Genomic DNA, 4,655 nt, shown 5'->3' with positions numbered 1-4,655 from the left:
TGGAATGTACTGGACTTCCCAGCTAGGCGCCCTCCTGTGGATGACAGGTGCAATTGATTGTCAAAAGCAGATATCTAACAGCTTCTGACACTTTGTACCGCATTGAGCCAGCAGAGGGAGCCCCCCTGGTTCAATCCCAGTTGCACAGCAGTTGTGACCAGCTTCTGTCTGTGTGCTTTGGTGTGTGTGAGTGTGTGTGTGTGTGTGTGTGTGTGTGTGTGTGTTGACAGAGAGAGAGAGAGAGAGACAGAGAGAGAGAGAGAGAGAGAGGGAGAGATACAAAGGAATGTAATTCAAATCTTGCACTTCAGACCTTACTGTGTGTGTGTGTGTGTGTGTGTGTGTGTGTGTGTGTGTGTGTGTGTCTGTCTGTCTTTTACACAAAAAATGCACTTGCAACAACTTTAATATGGAATGTACTGGACTTCCCAGCTAGGCGCCCTCCTGTGGACGACAGGTGCAATCCCAGTTGCACAGCACTTGACCAGCTTCTGTGTGTGTGTGTGTGTGACAGACAGACAGACAGACAGACAGAGAGGGAGATTCAAAGCATCAGGACCAGGAGATGACACAGTGCTCCAAAGGCCTGGTTCTGCTGCCTCCTCCTCCACCCACCTGCTGCAGACGCTTCTGTGAAGGGAAACTGCTACATGTTATGTCACCGATCCCTGCCATGCTGCGTGTCTAACGACCCGGCAGGGCCTGCTGAGTACAGTGGTGGTGGAATCGGCCCGATCGGACACTCCTATCTGCCACTTTGACCTTTTTATTCCGTCAAATTTGGACCCATTTACACCAAGTCCAGAACCGTTGGTGCTATCGACATGGGGTCTTCACCAGGGTGTCCGGAGCACCCCGAAACCCCCCCGTAGACACCACTTTCATCCCTCTACGACACTTACTTTCCCAGTTATTCCATTTTATTCCGTCAAGCTCTGGCTATTACCCCCTAACCTAACCAACCCTCATCATACCTGCATTTGTCCACTGGAGGGAGACAAAAACACCAAGCTCTGAGATTCAAATTTTGAACTGCAGACCTCACAGTGTGTGTGTGTGTGTGTGTGTGTGTGTGTGTGTGTGTGTGACAGAGAGAGAGAGAGAGTGACACTTGCTGTGTATTTAAGAAACAAACGCTCAAAGAAACCAAACAGAATGACACAGGCAGAAAGACACTGTTTTATTTTGGTAACCAATGATGCATTTCTTCTTCCCTTGTACAGTACACCCTGAAGCCGTGTGTGGACCAGGAGATCAGCAGAACAGGAACCACAGAGCGTCAGCGGCAGACATCCAAGCTGCACAGGGCACACGCAGCACCAGGCAGAATTAATGACGTCCCTGATCCACAGCTCAAGCCCAGCCACCCGCTGCCTCCTCGCCGCCTCCTCCCGGGACCTTCAAGGACCACCCACCAGCCACTGGTACACATTCCAATCTTACACAATGGCCCCAGCATCACAGGGCATCTCCTGACATTAAAATCTATCCTGATTTCTGTTGTTTTTCCCTCATCTCTGAGCCTGTGAGTGTGAGTGTGTGTGTGTGTGTGTGTGTGTGTGTGTGTGTGTGTGTGTGTGTGTGTGTGTCTCTCTCTCTTTTACACAAAAAACAAATGTCAGTTGTTAAGGAAAATGTTATAAAACACTTCTTCAGTAAAGACTCAGAGAAGAGAAACACACAGAACTTCTTGCTAGCAAGGGCAGCCTCCACTCTAAGAGACTCCAGTGAGAGAACTGCCCCGGTCTTTATTTTATACTCCATTGAGTGTGTGTGTGTGTGTGTGTGTGTGTGTGTGTGTTGACAGAGAGAGAGAGAGAGAGAGAGAGACAGAGAGAGAGAGAGAGAGAGAGAGAGGGAGAGATACAAAGGAATGTAATTCAAATTTTGCACTTCAGACCTTACAGTGTGTGTGTGTGTGTGTGTGTGTGTGTGTGTGTGTGTCTGTCTTTTACACAAAAAATGCACTTGCAACAACTTTAATATGGAATGTACTGGACTTCCCAGCTAGGCGCCCTCCTGTGGATGACAGGTGCAATTGATTGTCAAAAGCAGATATCTAACAGCTTCTGACACTTTGTACCGCATTGAGCCAGCAGAGGGAGCCCCCCTGGTTCAATCCCAGTTGCACAGCAGTTGTGACCAGCTTCTGTCTGTGTGCTTTGGTGTGTGTGAGTGTGTGTGTGTGTGTGTGTGTTGACAGAGAGAGAGAGAGAGAGACAGAGAGAGAGAGAGAGAGAGAGAGAGAGAGAGGGAGAGATACAAAGGAATGTAATTCAAATTTTGCACTTCAGACCTTACTGTGTGTGTGTGTGTGTGTGTGTGTGTGTGTGTGTGTGTGTGTGTGTGTGTGTCTGTCTTTTACACAAAAAATGCACTTGCAACAACTTTAATATGGAATGTACTGGACTTCCCAGCTAGGCGCCCTCCTGTGGACGACAGGTGCAATCCCAGTTGCACAGCACTTGACCAGCTTCTGTGTGTGTGTGTGTGTGACAGACAGACAGACAGACAGACAGAGAGGGAGATTCAAAGCATCAGGACCAGGAGATGACACAGTGCTCCAAAGGCCTGGTTCTGCTGCCTCCTCCTCCACCCACCTGCTGCAGACGCTTCTGTGAAGGGAAACTGCTACATGTTATGTCACCGATCCCTGCCATGCTGCGTGTCTAACGACCCGGCAGGGCCTGCTGAGTACAGTGGTGGTGGAATCGGCCCGATCGGACACTCCTATCTGCCACTTTGACCTTTTTATTCCGTCAAATTTGGACCCATTTACACCAAGTCCAGAACCGTTGGTGCTATCGACATGGGGTCTTCACCAGGGTGTCCGGAGCACCCCGAAACCCCCCCGTAGACACCACTTTCATCCCTCTACGACACTTACTTTCCCAGTTATTCCATTTTATTCCGTCAAGCTCTGGCTATTACCCCCTAACCTAACCAACCCTCATCATACCTGCATTTGTCCACTGGAGGGAGACAAAAACACCAAGCTCTGAGATTCAAATTTTGAACTGCAGACCTCACAGTGTCTGTGTGTGTGTGTGTGTGTGTGTGTGTGTGTGTGTGTGTGTGACAGAGAGAGAGAGAGAGTGACACTTGCTGTGTATTTAAGAAACAAACGCTCAAAGAAACCAAACAGAATGACACAGGCAGAAAGACACTGTTTTATTTTGGTAACCAATGATGCATTTCTTCTCCCCTTGTACAGTACACCCTGAAGCCGTGTGTGGACCAGGAGATCAGCAGAACAGGAACCACAGAGCGTCAGCGGCAGACATCCAAGCTGCACAGGGCACACGCAGCACCAGGCAGAATTAATGACGTCCCTGATCCACAGCTCAAGCCCAGCCACCCGCTGCCTCCTCGCCGCCTCCTCCCGGGACCTTCAAGGACCACCCACCAGCCACTGGTACACATTCCAATCTTACACAATGGCCCCAGCATCACAGGGCATCTCCTGACATTAAAATCTATCCTGATTTCTGTTGTTTTTCCCTCATCTCTGAGCCTGTGAGTGTGAGTGTGTGTGTGTGTGTGTGTGTGTGTGTGTGTGTGTGTGTGTGTGTGTGTGTGTGTCTCTCTCTCTTTTACACAAAAAACACATGTCAGTTGTTAAGGAAAATGTTATAAAACACTTCTTCAGTAAAGACTCAGAGAAGAGAAACACACAGAACTTCTTGCTAGCAAGGGCAGCCTCCACTCTAAGAGACTCCAGTGAGAGAACTGCCCCGGTCTTTATTTTATACTCCATTGAGTGTGTGTGTGTGTGTGTGTGTGTGTGTGTGTTGACAGAGAGAGAGAGAGAGAGAGAGAGACAGAGAGAGAGAGAGAGAGAGAGAGAGGGAGAGATACAAAGGAATGTAATTCAAATTTTGCACTTCAGACCTTACAGTGTGTGTGTGTGTGTGTGTGTGTGTGTGTGTGTGTGTGTCTGTCTTTTACACAAAAAATGCACTTGCAACAACTTTAATATGGAATGTACTGGACTTCCCAGCTAGGCGCCCTCCTGTGGACGACAGGTGCAATCCCAGTTGCACAGCACTTGACCAGCTTCTGTGTGTGTGTGTGTGTGTGTGTGTGTGTGTGTGTGTGTGTGTGTGTGTGTGTGTGTGTGTGACAGACAGACAGACAGACAGACAGAGAGGGAGATTCAAAGCATCAGGACCAGGAGATGACACAGTGCTCCAAAGGCCTGGTTCTGCTGCCTCCTCCTCCACCCACCTGCTGCAGACGCTTCTGTGAAGGGAAACTGCTACATGTTATGTCACCGATCCCTGCCATGCTGCGTGTCGAACGACCCGGCAGGGCCTGCTGAGTACAGTGGTGGTGGACCCAGGCCCTCTGCACCTTCCTTTCTCCGACTGGGACCGTTTTGTCCCATCCTTTTTGGTCCGATTCGCCATATCTCCAGAACCGAAGAAGCCATCGGCGTGGCCTCTTCGCCACAGCGTCCGGCACCCACCAAAACCCCCACCTAGACACCAACATCAGCCCTCTACACCTCTTACTTTTTCAGTTATTCCACTTTTGTCCCATCCTCTCCTGGCTTTTTCCCCATAACCTATCATTTAAGCCTCATCATACCTGCCGTGGGCCACTGGAGGGAGACAAATCACCATGCACTAAAATTCAAATTTTGCACTGCAAAC

The sequence above is a fragment of the Aulonocara sp. 'chitande type north' Nkhata Bay genome, unplaced genomic scaffold (assembly GCF_057382095.1).
Source record: "Aulonocara sp. 'chitande type north' Nkhata Bay isolate Kocher_YH1m ecotype deep benthic unplaced genomic scaffold, A_spYH_male_GT1.1 unmapped_scaffold_45, whole genome shotgun sequence".
Classification (NCBI taxonomy): Eukaryota; Metazoa; Chordata; class Actinopteri; order Cichliformes; family Cichlidae; genus Aulonocara; species Aulonocara sp. 'chitande type north' Nkhata Bay.
Note: the sequence above shows the minus strand (reverse complement) of the source record.